Source organism: Doryrhamphus excisus, chromosome 9, assembly GCF_030265055.1.
Source record: "Doryrhamphus excisus isolate RoL2022-K1 chromosome 9, RoL_Dexc_1.0, whole genome shotgun sequence".
Classification (NCBI taxonomy): domain Eukaryota; kingdom Metazoa; phylum Chordata; class Actinopteri; order Syngnathiformes; family Syngnathidae; genus Doryrhamphus; species Doryrhamphus excisus.
In genome coordinates this window covers 10060878-10080851 of record NC_080474.1, presented here as the reverse complement: position 1 = coordinate 10080851, position 19974 = coordinate 10060878, and the positions used below count along the sequence as shown (strand labels likewise).

The 19974-nt window shown below is 38.9% G+C and overlaps 1 protein-coding gene across 10 annotated transcripts in view; it reads left to right on the top strand.

Moving 5' to 3' along the window:
• The window catches only part of LOC131135611 (poly(rC)-binding protein 3), a 47740-nt gene that overhangs the window by 1233 nt on the left and 26533 nt on the right, over positions 1–19974 (top strand). For 9 of the 10 annotated variants that reach the window (XM_058081713.1, XM_058081719.1, XM_058081716.1 and 6 more), the window contains exon 2: positions 17659–17818. The gene's annotated coding sequence lies outside the window, so the exon portion shown is untranslated. Of the gene's footprint in view, positions 1–14176; positions 14499–17658; positions 17819–19974 lie in introns of those variants that run through there. The other variant, XM_058081712.1, reaches the window with a different exon arrangement.

Below are 19974 nucleotides of genomic sequence, written 5' to 3'. Positions count from 1 at the left end.
GAGACAATAGCCACCGGAAGTATTGCCCAGGAGGTGGGGAAGGAGGTGCAAAAACAGGAGGGGGAAGACGAAAATAAGGAAAACAGGAAACGATGGAGACGTGACAAAAACAACATCAACAGTACGCAACCAAATATGAATAAAAATGCACAAAAATAAGAAAAAGTAACATGCAGGTTATGGCTTATCCTAGTCTTCAGTGAAGATAGGCGTTCAGAAACACAAAAGTCCCTCAGCTTTTGTTTTCTTCTGCTCATTTTCTTCACCTTTCCAGCTTTCTTGTGTATGTAATCGCTTGTTCTCTCTTCTGCTCAGTGTCAACGCATATGGCGACACACGTTTTGACCAATCACGTGCGACTTTAATAGAAAAAAAGATAAGAAAGAGAATGACGTCTCCCTCACTTCACAAAGCCAGCTCCTGCTTTTCACTTCAAAGAGTCGGTTATAAGCCGTATCATACTCAACCGACATATCACCGAGTGCAATTACTCACTATGTGTATACTGCAGAGGTGGTAGAGGTCTGTTTTTACAAGTCTCAAATCTCAAATCAAGACAAAACAGGTCGAGTCAAGTCTGAAGTCAAAGTCTTTACAAGTGAAAAGCACTGTGAGCACTTTACCAAATTAAATTAAATTTGAATAATGTAATACTTGTACTCAATGTAATACTACATTTGACAAATACAGTGCAATATATATATTTTTTATTTTACCAGTCTGACAGCATACAGAAATACATATAAACACCCTCGCTTGTTCTTGTATCTGATTGGACGTTAATAGATGCATTCATTAAAAAAATTGTCGTCTTGCTGGAAATGACATAATAGTAGTTGAATACTTTGAATGGGGGAGACATTTTAGTCAACACGGCCATTGAAAATCATATTTTCAAGTTATCAGATGAAGGAACTTGAGGTAGCAGAGATGAGGATGGTGAGGTTCTCATTGGGAGTGACCAGGATAGATAGGATCAGGAAGTACATCAGAGGGACATTACATGTTAGAGGCCTTAAGGAGATAAAGTCAGAAAGGCCAGACTGAGAATGTCCAGAGGAGCGATAGTGAATATATTGGTAGAAGGATGCTGCGTTTAGAGCTGCCAGGTAGGAGGCGTAGAGGAAGACCAAAGAGGAGGTTTATGGATGTAGTGAAGGAGGACATGAGGGTAACTGGTGTGAGAGAGACAGATGCAAAAGACAGGGTTGGATGGAGGCGATTGATTTGCTGTGGCGACCCCTGAAGGGAAAAGCCCAAAGAGAAAGAAGAAGAAGAAGAAGAAGACTAATGTCTTTAATGATATTGATATTGATATGACTATAGTGACTCCAAAGTCATCAATATTCCGACTTTAGTCTACACCTCTGGTATACTGGCCATGTTCTTCATTGCTTGGATGCGTTCTCCGCAGTTTCTCCACAGTAAAGGCTGAGTGTGTGCAAACCTATTAGCTGCTGTAATTTAATATGGTGAAGGTGAGGTGGAAGAGGAAACTGTACAAGGTCCTGTTTGAAGAAAAAATAGGTGGAGCATGGAATTGAGCTGTATCATTCCCTTGCTGCTTTCATTGCATCATGGTGGGTCGTGATAGGTGGTCATTAATATGTCAGGCCCTTGACCCCTCTGTGAGTGCTATTTTTACACTTGCTAATACACAGGCTGGGTGGAAACATTACCAATGGTGAGAAAATATCGCTTCTCTCGAGTTAAGTGTGCTCTTGTGATATATCAACTGTGCTCAGATTTTCGATGAGGTTAGATTAGTGACTGAATGTGCATATTTACAGGATGATCCCTTCAGTTCAGGTCAATTTTCTACATGTAGGACAAGATCTAAACCAGTTTATAACCACTAAGGCCCAAGGAAGAATTACGATAAACTACAATATACAGTAGAGCAAGCAAATTATAAAACAATAGTGTAACTTCAGCCTTAAATCGGTTAAATCCAGTGAATATATTTTGCAATATACTGTATTTTTCTCTGGCACATGTGATGTTATTATTTATTCACAGCCTGCATGAGACTGTTTTTCAAAGCTATTCCAATCTCCAGTATCAAGCAAGTCTGCAGGTTTAAGGAAACAAAATTAAGGACTTTTTAAAGACCCCTTTCAATGCCTTTTTGATTCAATTTGATACCTCTCATTTATTACTTTTAACACACGCACCCATTATTAAATCACAATAGAAATTGTATTTTGCAAATTATTTTTTAATTACTATTTGCTATTGTATTTCATGATTTTATAGTTGTGCCAATAATAATAATAATAGCAATTCATATTATTATTATATTGAATAATATTAATTATATAAATATTGTCATTAATAATACAAACATGATAATAATAATAATGAAGATAATAATAATGAAGAATTATCATTGTTAATATTATTACATATAATAATAAGAATGTTAAGAAGTATTATTATTAATTTAAAAATAACAGTATAAGAAAAAATTATGGCATCCACATAAAAACAAACACATAATGATAACATTTTGTACTGATATTGTCTTGAAATTGTATACACTGAGTCATCTAAATTATATGAATCAAAAGTGATGATTCAAGTAAAATAAAATTGTGCGTAGTGTGTGTAGTGTGTGTGTGTGGATATGTGAATGTGTGTGTGAGAGAGAGAGAGAGAGAGAGAGTGTGAGAGAGGGAGAAAGAAACAGTATGTCTGCTTGCTGCTTGAAAACATGTCTGGTGATGTCAGGAGAAAATGTAAGAAATATTAGAAATCTTGGCACTCGCCACTGCCTCTCAGCGTTTTACTTGATTAAAAAGCACCCAGGAGTTTGTAAGCGTGTGGTAGGTGCGAGCGCACACCCTGACAGCTTAACATACTGATTATTCAAGCCTCTTAGGCTAAGCCACAGCACTCGAGTGATAAACGTCAACTCCTTGTCCCCTCTCCCTCTCTCCCTCTCATAGGCATTCTCAATTTCTCTCTCGCTCTCCTTTATTCTCTATTTAAAAGAGTGGAAATCCAGTGACAGCTTGCAGAAGGCAAACCTGTTGTCTGGGAAGCAGAGGGGATCAGTGACACAGTGATTCATACAGTGCTGTGGCTTTATTTAGACATAATCCGCCCAGCATTGCTTTCAAATTCTTTTATGAAGCTAAAGAACAGTAGCCAGAGCATGTGTTGTCCAAGACTGTGACCACAGGGAAGTTTAATGCATTAGTACTACTTCTCTGATACCGCCATGTCCTTCTGAATGGATTAAAAAAATCCATTACTACAGACTAGTAGGACACTGCCTCCACACCTGTGTTGTGTATGCTTTGTGCGCATGAATTTATTATGTCAAATTATGTCAAGTGGTGTCCACAGTCAAGAAAAACTGTAATTATGGCTCGTATCGTTTGAACAGCTCTCTGTTCATTCTGTTTTGAAGCCCTCTTAGAATGTTGGCGAGGTCTTCAGCCCACTGAGCCACACTGAACAAACAGATTGGCCCCAGCAGGGTATTGAGGTAGGATGTGACAAAGCCACTGATACTGCTGACCTGTACACTCAGTGCATGAAGGATACTTAATTTGTTCATGGTTGTCGGAGAAATAGCTTGGATGAGAGTCAGAGTTTGCAATGATCAATAATATCACTGCTAATTACATTGACAAACAATAATCTAATTAGAATTTAAGTATTTAACCTTGTTATATTGAGTAAAACAGCAAATTCAGTAGATTATAGTGTCATTTGGGAGAGCACAGACTCCAGCAATATGGACACCATCTGAGGTACTGACACAGAATGGAGCTAGACATGTGTGATCATGTCCCACATAGGGATCGCGGATGATCCATTGTCATTATTGCTCTTTGTAGCCAGATCCTTGTCCTGCTCTGCCACAATTATTAAAAACGTACTTGCTGCATTTGGGTCCTGCTCTCTGCATACCGGGGTCACTGCCACAACACCACCAAGCGAACATGTAACACTGCCTCACCTGCCTCTCCCAATCGCACATCACTGGTGCATATTGTACGGAATGCGATGATAAAGATGATAAATTCAGCAGTAAAATCCTGGGACAAAATAGTAAATTGCCTAAATGGAGTAACATTAACCTATAACATGTAATGCACTTGTGCATGGGTATAAACGGCATATGGTACATAAAAAACAAAAGGCTTTTAAGTAACCTTGGTGGATATAAATTAATTGCTAATACTGAAAACCTATAATAACTATGGGATGGGTTTCATTTCAATCTGTTTTATACAGAGAGTGACTCATTTAGGTCCAGCATATCAGCTCTTTTTGAATACAAGAGTCAAAAGATACACCGATAGTCATGTTTAGGTCTTAATGGGACCAATGTGTGCACTGCTAGTTTGGGTGCTATGGAATTACCACGATGCCAGGATGGTTCATGGTTCATCCATCCATTTTCTCGGCTTATCCTCACAAGGGTATGCTAGAGCCTATCCCAGCTGTCTTTGGGCGAGAGGCGGGGTGCACCCTGGACTGGTCGCCAGCCAATCACAGGGCCCATATAGACAACCATTCACACTTTTGGAGTCGCCAATTAACCTAACATCTTTTTGGAATGTGGGAGGAAACCGGAGTACCCGGAGAAAACCCACGCACGGGGAGAACATGCAAACTCCACACAGAGATGCCCACACAGAGCGGGGAATCGCATGTTTCATTCCCCGAAATGTCTTTCATCTGCAGCCACACATTCTGTAGCTTTTATTTTTCAGTAATCTTTTAGAACTGGCCCATATATTTGTAATTTATAGATGTTATTCAAGGTTCATGTTTAGGGTGGTACCTCGGTTTTTGTATGGTTCCAGACCCCTCGTAAGTGAATTTCTGTGAGTAGGATTCCTTTTTTCTTTTTTTTCCTTATTTTTGTAGTTAGGGCACAGAAAACCTGATATGAACTTTTCAATATGGTTTTTAACAACATTAGAGCCATTTAGTTTTACTCCTAAAGTAACCGTTTAAAGTAACACTAATATTACACAATATAGTAGACATAGTAGTTAAAACCTGCAATAAAAGCCTGTTGTTCGATCAAGTCTGATGCTTGTGGTCTCATCCAACATTACAGTAACATTATTGACACATAGTGGCCAGTGTAGAATGCTGCATATTATCATAATGTCTGAATGCATCTTCTGAATGTCTTATAGTTGTATTTTGATATATTTAGCCATTTTTATGCTTTTATGCTGAAAAAATATGTAAAATTAGTGAAAATGTTTTATGTTTTTATTAATAATGGGCAGCATGGTTTAATAAGATATTTATGAAAAAACGTAATAGTGTGAAGCTGCGAAATTGGAGTGGAATACTGCATAGGAAATAATCATCCCTTATTATATGTGTGTCGAGTGTGTGGTTTATTTGTTCATAGATCGCACACAGACTAACAAACAACTCTTCTTTCTTTCACTATAATAAGCAATGCGCACTGCGCTGATATGCCGTTCAAGCATGCTGCATATTTCTGCAGTGTCAGACAGCCTGTGCTCTATTTCAGTATGGCTGCAAAATGACCAACTGTGACACCAAAGAAAGTGGCAGAACTTTGATTAAGAAGATGCAAATGTAGCATTTAGAGGTTAACATGTTGGCCACACATTCAGAAGATTTGAGATCTGAATCTTGCAAGGTGTAATTTAGGAACGGGAATCCCCCTTTAGTTACTGTTCTCCCTCCATTGTTTTGTTGTAGATAACAGAAAGTGTGCTTCCTGTTGATGTGACATATTCCTCTGAGGTAAATTATATATACACTGTATATATATATATAGTATATATTCATTTTTTAGCAGCTCCCTAAGCATTCAAATAGCCTTGCCAAGTCAGCAACAGTACAGCCGTGTGTGCTTAAGCAGATGTAACAAAGGTGGTGTGTACTTCAGGGAAAAACGCTTTCTCTTCTAGCTACTTCTGGTGTGATGTCAGCGATGGAGAGCTTAAAATCCCATTAGCCAGTTCCCTCCCCCCCATGTGCACAGCCAAATACATCAATCACTAAAAATTTCAAAACGCCACTTTGGGGTTCGTTTAAGGAATCATGTACTACTCAGAGCGGTGACTGAACAACTGGATGCATCATAATGATAATATAAACGTCGGAATAAATGATTTGGCCACCTTTGATGTTGTTGTACGTTCCTTTCTACCTACAGTCTCTTTTTTTCGAAGGAAAGGATAGTTGTTTTTTAGCCACCCATCATTCTACATTATTAATTTACAAGGCTGAAAGTGTGTCAGAGCAGATACTGAAATATTGTGCTGTACTAAACATGAAGTGCAATACTGCTTTTAGCCCCTGTATGTGAGTGTTCCACTGTCTCCCCACTGGCATGCAGTGTTAGCAAAAGTATGACTTCATTTGACCTATATTTGTAATAGCACAATTTCAAAGAAAAAGACCAAAAAAATAATATGAATGATGAAATGAAAGCATTCACTTAATAAAGAGTTTTTATTATGCTGCTGTCATCTACCAGTAAACAACTATGAAATACGAGCAAGATGTAGTGATTATCAAAAACAGCAACAGAAAACTACGTATATGTAAAACAATGTATTCTGTGGGTAATTCCGGGTAGGAAGAAGTCTTGGGAAGAAGACTGATTTTAGTGACAAACTGTGTAACAATTGGTAAATATGTCAACATTCAAGCACCCATGACACAGGAAATAAAAAATGCCTTTCAATGTTTGTTTTTTTTCATTTTGGAGAAAATAAGATGTGTTAATATAATTTTCAATGTAAAAAAAATACTCCATACAGTATATACCTTTTCTCCCAACAGGAAACTGTTGGTAAGTGGTAAGATGATTTTAGCAGCATGATATATCATGCACTAAGACGAAACATGATCCTTCCACTAAATCCTTCTTGACATCCTGTAAGATGAAACTGTATGACATCATGGTTTCTGCAGCAATTTCACACACACAAGCATCCTTGTACCAGCACTTCTTCTGGATTTTGCTGGCCTGATGGGGTTAAACTGTTTTTTGGGTGTCATGCCAGTTCTGCAGGAACCCTGGGGATACCCAGGGGATGAATAATAGATGCACGGAAGCTACAGACAAATCCCTATATGTCCCTAATATCCGTGCAAGTGTGTGTGTGTCCGTAATGTAAAACGGAAACATCCACAAGTAGGAGGTTCTTAATATTTTCCCTTCTTTGGGATTAAGGGGTTCAAGACTGAGACATCAAAGTGTGTCTCTGCACTGAAGGTGTGAGGATGTCAAATGCTGCTTAGTCAAACAGGATATATTCAGCTTCCCCTGAGACACATACAAGCACACACACAATTATTTGTTCACCTTCTAGATCCTAACCACACCACATTCTGGGGAATTTTTTGAGGTAGGTACACTTGTGGTTTTCTTGATTCGAAGACAGGATAGTCTTTAATTTATAATGATACAATGTCATCACAAAATGATGACACTGTGCTCCACAGAGCAATATAATCCCAGTTTCCAAAAACAGCCCGCAATTAGTGAAATCCACAAACTACCCAACTTGATTTGTTAACAATTATTATTGATGTTTTAAGGCTGTAAAACTCATTCCGATACACCAAATACACTTTTCTCAGAAAGTGAATATTTAGTCAGAATTTTAAAGATCTACTATAAAGGTCTACTATATTGGACACAATAAATTATTAAGTCACTCACACATATTCATTGCTCAGACTGTGGTTTGTCCTTGTGCAGTACGGCTGTAGTGATTTTGTATCCTTGATAAAACATATCGCCCCTGCCGTCGTCAATGGAAGGGTTCTCCCTTAGCCAAAAGGGACTGTTGTGGGTTTATATTTGGCCGGCTATTGTCTGTTGTGGGTTCTTTTATATTCTCATACAAGAGTTCCACACATCTTCAACATGAATATACAACACCCTCTACTGGTATCAGTAGTAAATACCATAACAGACACATTAAACGGAGCACAGATAGATCACTCTAATACACCACAATGACAAAGAACACAATGTGCATTCGTATGGTCTTGGAAAAATATGCATACAAATTTCACTTAAAAACAACAGCGAATATGCGAGCAGTGTAGTGAGGGAACACTGCGTGGTTTTGTGATGGGGATTATTTTTTATTAGATTTGAACACATATACAGTGGGGCAAAAAAGTATTTAGTCAGCCACCAATTGTGCAAGTTCTCCCACTTAAAAAGATGAGAGAGGCCTGTAATTTTCATCATAGGTACGCTTCAACTATGAGAGACAAAATGAGAAAAAAAAATCCAGATAATCATATTGTTTGATTTTTAAAGAATTTATTTGCAAATCATGGTGGAAAATAAGTATTTGGTCAAAAACAAAAGTTCATCTCAATACTTTGTGATATACCCTTTGTTGGCAATGACAGAGATCAAACGTTTTCTGTAACTCTTCACAAGATTTTCACACACTGTTGTAGGTATTTTGGCCCATTCCTCCATGCAGATCGCCTCTAGAGCAGTGATGTTTAGGGGCTGTCGCTGGGCAACACGGATTTTCAACTCCCTCCAAAGATTTTCTATGGGGTTGAGATCTGGAGACTGGCTAGGCCACTCCAGGACCTTGAAATGCTTCTTATGAAGCCACTCCTTCGTTGCCCGGGCGGTGTGTTTGGGATCGTTGTCATGCTGAAAGACCCAGCCACGTTTCATCTTCAGTGCCCTTGCTGATGGAAGAAGGTTTTCATTCAGAATCTCACGATACATGGCCCCATTCATTCTCCCATTTACACGGATCAGTTGTCCTGGTCCCTTTGCAGAAAAACAGCCCCAGAGCATGATGTTTCCACCCCCATGCTTCACAGTAGGTGTGGTGTTGTTTGGATGCAACTCAGCATTCTTTCTCCTCCAAACACGACGAGTTGAGTTGATACCAAAAAGTTCTATTTTGGTTTCATCTGACCATATTACATTCTCCCAATCCTCTTCTGGATCATCCAAATGCTCTCTAGCAAACTTCAGACGGGCTTGGACATGTACTGGCTTCAGCAGGGGGACACGTCTGGCACTGCAGGATTTGAGTCCCTGGCGGCGGAGTGTGTTACTTATGGTAGCCTTCGTTAATATGGTCCCAGCTCTCTGCAGGTCTTTCACTAGGTCCCCCCGTGTGGTTCTGGGATTTTTGCTCACCGTTCTTGTTATCATTTTGACCCCACGGGGTGAGATCTTGCGTGGAGCCCCAGATCGAGGGAGATTATCGGTGGTCTTGTAGGTCTTCCATTTTCTCACAATTGCTCCCACAGTTGATTTCTTCACACCAAGCTGCTTAACTATTGCAGATTCAGTCTTCCCAGCCTGGTGCAGGTCTACAATTTTGTTTCTGATGTCCTTTGACAGCTCTTTGGTCTTGGCCATAGTGGAGTTTGGAGTGTGACTGTCTGAGGTTGTGGACAGGTGTCTTTTATACTGATAACCAGTTCAAACAGGTGCCATCAATACAGGTAACGAGTGGAGGACAGAGGAGCTTCTTAAAGAAGAACTTACAGGTCTGTGAGAGCCACAAATCTTGCTTGTTTGTAGGTGACCAAATACTTATTTTCCACCATGATTTGCAAATAAATTCTTTAAAAATCAAACAATGTGATTATCTGGATTTTTTTTTCTCATTTTGTCTCTCATAGTTGAAGCGTACCTATGATGAAAATTACAGGCCTCTCTCATCTTTTTAAGTGGGAGAACTTGCACAATTGGTGGCTGACTAAATACTTTTTTGCCCCACTGTAGAATTAAACTTTAATTAAATGCCATTTTACATTTTAAAAATTGTACACTTTCCAGTATTATTTAATTGCTTTGTTATTTTTTAAATTAGATAGTAGGAAGATAATGGGAGGACATGTAATTCTAGTTGAAGATTGGTAATGATTTTTTAAATGACTTTTTTTTAGTTAAAATGTTTAAAATAAATATGGATCTTTTTTGATAATTTCCATTACCTATTGCAGTATTGGTCTTATTTTGTACAAACGGTGTTATGAAATACATATACATCCAGTGAAAGGAAGCATAATGCGTTAATTCATTACACGAGATGTGACTTTGAGGGAAGAGCTGCTGCCTATATCGGTATTGGAAATGCAGTGCTGGGCAATATCAGATATCGGTTAGAAAGCCAATATTGAGCATCTCTAATTATGACTACCAAACCATCCACTTTATACATTTACAAAATGGCCCGCCCATCTTTTTGACGGTAGTAAGCTAAAGGTACTCAAAAGAGGTCATTTACTGCAGGACATTTATTAGCTCACCCATCATCAATGATAAATGGAGGGCAATGTTGTAAAATAGCTGATTGTCTGTGATTATATTATCCTTTGCTTTGGAGGAATGCAATAGGACACTGGAGATGCAGCTCGCAAATTTATGTTAAGTTAGGACGTCGCTTTCATATCAGTAAAGGACAAGTGTAGTTCTTCTTCATGGTGGAAAGCATCCTCATCCTCCCCAAAACAATACTAGAGAATGTGAAATGATTTAATTTCAAGATAGTAAAGCAGCGTGCATATTGGATCTCCTTACATTGCATCTTCCGTATGAGAGTTCTATGTATTTTATTGGTCTATTATCAAGAATAACGATATCAAACCTACATTAAAGACATTGCTCAAAAAACGGATGTAATAATAAAAAAATTCTTTTAAAAATCATTAAGGAAAGAACGACTCAAAATAAAACAAAATCCACAAAGTAAAATACGTTGTAGTAATACAGCAGTGTATACATGATGGCTCAAGCAAATAGGCTGAAGCACGAATGCTCGGTGTAGCAAGGCCAACACCCAAATCGACCACATGACAAACGACCTGAAGTGACTACAGTTGAAATTAAAGAGTGAAATTAACCAAAACAATATGTATCTATTCTAATTCTAAGTCTTGTGATTGCATGTGCACAACATATAAGCATCATACACTTCAGAAACCGAGTGTAGTGCCTGCTAGTAGCTGTGATGAGCAGGCAGAAAAAAAAGCAAGCCTCTCTGGACATAAATATGTCCGGCATCAAGATATATAACTGGCAATTCCATCTGCAGTTGAAGCCTTGCCAATTGCCTTTCACACCCTCTCTCCTCAACCTCCAGTATGCATATACACACAAGTGCAAGCACGGTCCTGTGAAGATGCAAAAATGTAATGAAGGGGTCATGGAAGGGATATCTATGTTAAATGGAGGATTATGTAAATGTATCCATAAATTGTAATGCCTTTGTGTAGCTCTTGCTTCTGGATGGCCATTCAAGGTCTTTTCAGATCATACTGGATGTCCTTCAGTCCTTCAAAATGTTTTGTTTTGTTAGGAAAATAATGTTCCTATTTATGGCACTTTGAATCAGTTTTTACATTTCAAGATGTGTTGAATTGAATTGCTTTACATTTCTTGTAACCTAATGTTTCCGCGCTTTGAGCTCAGCTAGGGTCATCTAAAGATTTAAACGGATTAATCACAATGTTGTTAATTTAGATAAATCACAATTATTATCCATTCAATATTAATTGTGTTACATTTTGTAGGGACATAAAGACTCATGACAGAATTGATAGATAGTGGTACAGTACCTCAATCTTTCTTATTCATCCATTCCAAAGGGTCCATTGAAAACCGAATCCTATTTTTCCTATCGGAAATAACATAAATCCGTTCCAAACACCTAAAAATATTCACATAAAATACATTTTATAGTGTATAATTATAGTTTTTCATAGAAATAATGTACTGTACTGTACTGTGACTTGTTAGTGAAGAACTACAAAGCCAACTGGTGATTATGTTACAGAGGGGTGACATTCTAGTGGGCCCTGCACATTTCAAGGCAATGAGAGTCGTTCATTTGATTGGTTAAAATTACACTTGGCTGCGTTAAACCCTCTCACACCTTCTCTCCTCCCTCTTTGCCACTTGCGCCGGTGGGAGGTATGGAGGTGTGGGTGCGCACCGCTGCGCTGCTCAGCTCATGAAAATTGCAAAGTGAGCTGGCCACACCCCGTTGAGGCGGCATACTTACCCTAGAGCCCCATCAAGTTAGCGCCCTTATTCTTACTACAAACTTCCATCAAGGTTTGTTCTCCAAATAGATACTGGCTTGTGTGATTTTGTGAATGTCTGCATGTCAATGTGAATGCTAAGCATGAAGTGCTTATGAAGCGCATAAGCACAACGTCACACTCTATGTCATGTGTTTATGGAAGTAAACATTTCTGTAATTTGTGGTCTCGTTGGCACATTTGTGGAAATATCAAGGATTTATATCCACATACGAACAAGGTCTTAGTCGCATTTGGGAAAATCTGAGTTGTACAGCTCACAAGAAAAGAAGGACAGGAAAAAATCAGGTACAGGTCACATATGTGCCCAAACATCTGAACTGACCTTCATAGTTAACATTTCATTCTGAACTTGTGCGTTGAATTTGGATTTATGAGGCTTTTTTTTCAAATTATTCAGAGTTGACGTAGGAAGCAGTTCTGACAAAAAAAAAAAAACTCTAAAAAGGCAGCAGAGAAGAAAGCTGCTGCACATAAAATACAGCATGACTAATGCCTCGTCAGAAATGACAAGACCCAGTCTTTTCCCACCGACTGAGTGACTTCCCTATGAATGACTTCAAAGCAAAGTCTGTGCCACAACCCGGACTTGAGTTGTATACAGACTTATGATTCTAGCAAAGCAGCATTTGCCCAGCATGATGACTCCGGCTAAGCCCCTGTGAGTGGCCTTTGTATGTGAAAATGACCACTGAACTGCTGGGTGTCTTTTTTTCTTTGAGTATTTCCAGATAAGCATTTATTCCACTGGTTTTGCTTGTTTGCTCTTGGCATTTGGTATGTTGGTGATGTGCCCATGTTCACTCCAAACCAAATTGTGTGCATTTAATCACCTCCTGGAAGATGACTAGAAATGTAAAAAACTAAAAAATCTGATGACATAACTAAGCACTGTGCTGTGGCTCTGATTTACTGTATGAGGACCTCTGGAGTTGAGGAAGAAACATAACTGCAGGCTGCTGAGGCACACTGGGTAACGGAGGGTGCAGCGGAAGTGTCGGCTGTCATGTTTTTAACAGTAATAAAATGGCAGCATTGTATTGATATTGACATCTGATGCTGGTGTGTCTATATAACGGCATGTGTGTGTGTGTGTGTGAGAAGGGGCAAGGTCAGTGCTGTAATCTGAGGTGAAGATAATGTCAGGATATTTAATGGGGATAAGAGCTAAGCTAAGAAGAATGAGCATTAGTCTTTTTATCATTAAATATTAAAACTGTCAGGGGAGCACAGCTGGGCCCTTTTCATTGACTTTCATGCTGCATGCTAATAGACTTTTTTACCTCGAGGGACCGCCAACACTTAACCCACCCTTTGGTGCAGCACAAAAGCTCAAGATCAGATTACCGCCCAGTTTCTGAGGATAATCTTAATGTTTGGTGCATCCAAATATAGACCACTGACTTTATTTCTACCCTGCCATGCTTTTGAAGGAATAAATCCCAGAGCACTTTACATATGAACTTATTTGTCAGCCTTACAATTGGATGCATTTTTATCATGAAATATTGTAGTCGTATTAATATCAAATAATTGCTATATAAGCAGAGCGAGAGAAAGAGGATATTCCTATACAGCATGTTGTGATGCATTTCAGGTACAACACCAACAGAGGGCAGCAGCCTCCTGCTGTAAAAACGAAGTCTGGACATCCCTGGTGTGTGTGCTGTTGGAATCATGCAGTCATGTGTAGCTGCAAATAAACTGTCTCAGGCTCACACACAACATGCATCACATCTATCTAGCCTGGCTTAGTTGTCACAAATACATGGATTTAAATGTGTGTAAGTTTATCTCCCCTAAGTTTCTCTCCAACATTAGCATCAACCTTTCTCTTCATTTTCCTTGCTTTGACATTTTTTTAATATGGTGGTTGTAATTTCACCACCCAAACCATCACTGGACTGATTGTGGCTGGTTGCACAGGCTCCTGCCTGTGTATATGCTTAAGCTGGCAGTCACAAACGCTCTATGAAATGAAAGACAGGAGATGGCCCACGTCGCTGGGAGCCAATTGGAAGCGGTTTAGTTTTTTTCTGCTTTTTCTTTGATACTGTTAAAAGTGAATGTCATTGGTCAAGATGTGTGCCAGCGTCTCTGTGTCCACACTGAGCAATGAAGGGGCGGAGTTAAACACACAGAGTGGCAGTGCTGCCAACTTTGTCTGGCGATATTTCAAACTCTCTTGGTGACATATTTACAAATCTAGCCATTTTTTCTGATTTGTTGGAGAAATTTCTGGTATTTGGGGACTGAAAAGTGGAAGCATGTATTGTTCTGCAGTTTTTGTTCGTACTCCGCTGGCCCGCCCTGCTCCAAAGCAGTCACAAGGGATCAGTGACTGTACACATCCAAGCTTTTTTTCACTCAGCCATGGCATGTCGACTGGGCTCTGCTGGCTCAGTAGCCAGTCCAATGCAGTGTGAAAGGTAATGTAATGTACTGTAATGTATACATTGTCTCTCAATATGTTTTGACTAATAGTAGGCCCTAGTCGACCAGTCCTGGGTGTACCCTACTTCAGTCAGTAACAATAACAATTAATTGATGTCTTATTTTTTTAACACAATATAGTGAGGGAGCAATATTGTAACTTGCATGCTGAAAAAGTGTGTACACCCCGATACACATGTACTCATATACACAAACACTCATAATTATAAATGTAGTAAATATATCAAGTCTTTACATATTTAGAAATATATTTGATATAATTATAGTGTGATGTACATCTTTGGGACTTGGTCATTTTAAAAGTAGCTTGTAGGGTAAAAACGTATATTGGTTATTGCCAATATACAGCCAAACCTAACAAATTAGTCAGCACAATCAAGTGCTCAAACAAAGTAAACAAAAGTAAATACATTACTTCCTCAGTTTCTACAAAGAACAGATCATGTTTATTTTAGAGTTGGGACACAATAGACAGATTGTCATTTCATCATCTTTATTATGTGTGTGTGGTTTTTGTTCATAGTACGCACACACAACAATGAAGTTGTAGCTGTGTCCTTCCTCCCTCACAGTGCGCCGCCGAGTGAGGGGTTCAGGAGTACTATGTGTTTCTGAGTATTGGTTGAATTTGTGCTGTTAATTCACTTAAATATGGCTGCAAAATAAGTTGCAGAGTTTTGGTTTTCATTGGACTCTTCATAATGGATTAAAGACAATAGCAGAAGTTTCACTGTGTCATTATCCTAAAAGCATATGCTATCACATTTAATCAGGCGTATAGATAGAGATTTGGTTGTGAGTATATATTTGTACGACTGTATATGGATTCTAAAAAAACAATACAATTTTGTGTCTTTTCATTTTGTGAAACATTAGGCTTCAACCCAATTAAAAAATGTATTCAAGTCACTGGACAAATTATTCTTTTCCCATGTGGTTTGTTCTTGCTTTTGCTGAAATGTCCAACGCCTCAACAAAAATACAAATGCATTTAACAGCAGGCAATCAGGAAAGCCATCGATTTAAATGTAATTTCTCAGAGATGACCCAATAGGTGGCCAAAATTGCCTTGTACCGGAACTAATTTGTTTAAAGATGACCAAAAATACTTGCCCATTTATTTTTTTGAAAAGACAACACAAAGTTCTTTCAACATCCAGTCATTTGACTTGAGCTGTTATCCATACGCAGTCTGAATGAATAAAATATGTAATTCATGGTTCATCAACTACATTTGCCAAGGGCCAGAATTGTTCTCAGACACTTTGAGACCCAAATATATACACCCCTGATCAAAAATTTAACATCAGTTTAAAAATTGCAAGAATTAACATACACCCTAATTTCGTCGGCAGCCAATCGCAGGGCACATATAGACAAGACAATCATACAGAGAGTCGCCAATTAACCTAACATGCATGTTTTTGGAATGTGGGATGAAACCGGAGTACCGGGGAAAAACCTACGCATGCACGTGAAGAACATGCAAACTCTACACATCAGTGCAGAGAGGGATATATTTTTTGTCATTAGAGAATAAAACTTTTTTATGTCTCATGTTTGGTGCTCTCGTGCAAATTTTAAACAGGAAATTTTGGGACGAAGATGAAGCCCTTGAAGACTTTTTTTTGTCCTTAAAACCCTTCACAACCTTTATTTGGGCCAAGGATTTTTCCATTTAGTTTAAAATGATGTCTTACTGTGCATGACAGCAAAGGTGTGCTGCAAAAAGCATTGCTTATGCAACTCACCAATCTGACTGCATTCAAAGAAAGAAATATTTTTTTTGCCTATGCCATCAATCAAATCAAATGTTATTTATACCCCAGGACCTTATCCTGAATTCAGTAATCAATAGTTTTATTGCAGGGGCTGGAAAAAAGTTCTGATAGGCCGGATTTGGCTTGGGTGGGTTGCCAATTGATCAATCCTTAATCTTATCCTTTGTGCACTCACTGTTGTTGTTCCTAACATCCTGTATTCCTGTTGTCCAGGTATGAATGTGACTGTGAATGGTTGTTTGTCTATATGTGCCCTGTGATTGGCTGGCAACCAGTCCAGGGTGTACCCTGCCTCTCACCCAAAGACAGCTGGGATAGGCTCCAGCATACCCATAACCCTAGTGAGGATAAGCGGCATAGAAAACGGATGGAGCTAAATCAACCACAAGGATGAAATTTTCTAAATAATTTCTATAAAGTATAATATAGTCAAACTTATGCATGTCTGGACTGATTTCTGGAGGCTGTGAGCAGAACAGAAACAGAACAGGCTAGCAAGAGTCACTGGGATCAAGTGGGTGGAAGGAATGATGAGGTGACTATCTGTGTGGATAGCCTCTAGAAGAAAAGGACCTTTGCATGAGTAGGTGTGTTGATGTACAAAGTTATATGGAGGAGAGGTTGTAAAAGGCCTACAAATCAGTCAGTGAAGAACAGCAGAGATGTGATGGACAGGACAGGGCTCTCTAGGAATGAGTACACCACGATCTGTATCTGTACTTGGAGAGGGCGGGGCATAAACTGAAAGTGGGCGTGGTTTATCCAGAAAAGGGTGGGGCTTACATTGGTACTATGTTTGCAATTGCTGATTACTTTCTTTCATGATCTGTGTGAAGTTGGTAAGCGATGTTCCCTGCATTTCTCAAAAAACACAGCGTTCAGTGCTTCAAACAAACTTGAAACCAGCCAAATTAGTAGAAAAAAAAAAAATTACCGGCAGTGACTGAAAGGAGCCATATACACCTGCCCTGTGAAATGCACCACATACTAAACAAGTATAAGATTGTAACATGCATACTGTAACATATTGAGTATATTATTGAGTGTAATATTTGACCATAGCCATACCTGCAGAGTGTTTGATGCAGCGACTGTGCAGGTGTACCTAATGTTGTGGCCAGTCAATCGGTTACTGTTACCACTGTGTGTGTACTGCCAACTGAAAACTAACAAAATTCTTATATTGTAAGTAGCACGCCTGTTTTATAATGACTTCATGGAAAAAGACAAACAAATACATTTCAAGAAAAAAAAGGGGGTCATGCTACTAGTACCCTATTCCCAGTGATGCTCTTGCTGGGGTCAATGTGAGTTTTTGTCATCATTTGTCTCAATTTGCTTCTTTATATTTCAGTCCTACAGACTACAGCATGGGCTGGCAATGGACTTGAATGGAAGTTGGAAATCTGATAAACTGATCAATGCGTAAGTGAGAGTCTGTCGCTGTTGCTTCATATCCCGCCTCACTCTGCTGTCCTTTATGACCTGGGAAAACATCACCCGCAGCAAACGTGGTGAGTAATGACAGTGGTTTCATCTGATGCCCTCTTGTCAACTGCTCATGGCTTTGATATGTGTCGGAGGATTTTCACACTGTTGAATTGTATGTCATGTTATGAAGGAAAGGAAATGATATGTCTGAAGTGTCTTTTTACATGTCTCTGCTTATCTTAGGCTAAATCCACATGTACACAGATATTTATAAAAAAAAATCACATTGTCCTACCTACCAGGTCAAAAAAAGTGCACACTGTATTTACTGTATTATCAGCAGACCGATAACATGGGAGATTAACTGTAGGCTTATTTATGTTAAGTTCAACATTCAATTTTCTAAAAATGTTGAATTGATTATTGTGCTACTATAGAGGCTTTGTATCCTCAAGCCCCAAAGATGATATACAGTATAATGTGTATAGCAAGATATTAAATATACATAACTGTTTAATTACAAATTCAGAGCATATCTGTCAAGATTTTCCAAAACACAACCATGACTGACGGTTAAAGTTAAAGGGATGAGTGAGTACATCACTGTCTGAATCTGTTCACCCATCTAAATGATCTGTATCCGTATGTGTAATCAGAGCGTGGCATACACGTGGGCGTGGCATACATTGGAAGTGGGCGGAGTTTAAAAAAAATGGGGTCAAATTTCAAGTCAAATTTCAAGGCTAGCTAAACAGGGACCGCTGCTGACTCATGGTACATATCGTATCCATTTTTTTTTTTTGTGTCATACTGAACTGCCTTGTCAAAAGTGAAGGCAGTTCTGGCTACTCATCACAACACAATTTCAGTGAATGTTGTTATTGTGCAGGGCTCTACATTAAAAACCAAAATGACTTGCCCATAGGGAATCCTTAAGGTGAGAACTACTTGCCCGAACTTGCCCCATGTAAAATGAAAAGACTGCCATAATGATATCATCTAATTTTTTGTGGCATCACATGAGAATCTCAAATAAATAAAATAATATAATAAATACTACCTTACACATGGTAGTCGTAGTAAGCAGTGATATTTATAAGTTGTGCGCCACAATGAAACATTATTGAATAGACACATTTGTGTACTAGTAAAGTGTTTTTAATCCAGAAAAAAAGCTCAATGGTCAAACAATAATTTGTGAAGCAAAGGTGAGAACAATACACAGAGAAATGGAAGCGCTAGATTTTGTAGCTTGTGCAAAATCAGCACTTGGTATTGGATCTAATGGGTGGTGTTTCATTGTGACCACTTCAAATTGTCACAGCAATGTGATTCACTCACCTGTGCCATCATTTGATTTGCTGCCGCTAATAAAATACTTGTTTAGGAGGCACTGGTTCATCACTTTTTGCTGTTTCCTTCAGAATTAGACGATGTTGGCAGCGACGCCATGATGGATGTTTTCGTAGTCAAACGATCGCTGATTGGTTGATCGCGAACAACGGGTGTGGGTAAAACGTGGACTGTGGATTACGGACCGCGGTCTAAATAAACGATTCTGATTGGTCCATTTCAAGATTTGCAAGGATTGCCTTGCAAATTACCACCGGAATTACTCAGTCCGTGTTTTACCAACACCCAACAAGAACCGCTTAAAAAAAAAACCTCTTGGCAGTATGGCATGCTAAAGTGCACTTGCCCGACGGGAATATCACTGATTAGATTTACTTGCCCGAATTTTGTTTTAACTTGCCCCGGGCCATCGGTACATCGTTATTGTCGAGCCCTGTTGTGTTATTGTTTTCTATCTATCTATCGTGTTGTTTTGCGTCCAAGGCTGTGTTTTGATTAGTCTGGTTGTCTGGTTGTCCTTGGCATGGCATCACCAAGTTATTGTTGCGTTTGTATTTGATGAAGTAAAAACAAATATTTCCTTTTCAAGCAAAATGTGACTTCGTACTTGTTGCTAACAATGCCACTGTGAGTCTGTCAGTTATAGGTTCCCAACCAGGCCAAGTGAATGGAAATAACTGGTTTACATTTTGCTTTTGGGCCAAATGGGAGCATGTGTTGTGCTCACAGTAGCTACTTGCAAATTGCTGAAAGCAGAAAATATGATCTCAGCATGTGGTGCCACAGAGATCATCAAAACCTCCCTTTCTGTTCCCCGGCAGCAATTTTTCCTTATAAATTAAAATTGTTCGTCGCTCAGAGACCATTTTGAAAAAGTACAAAGTGT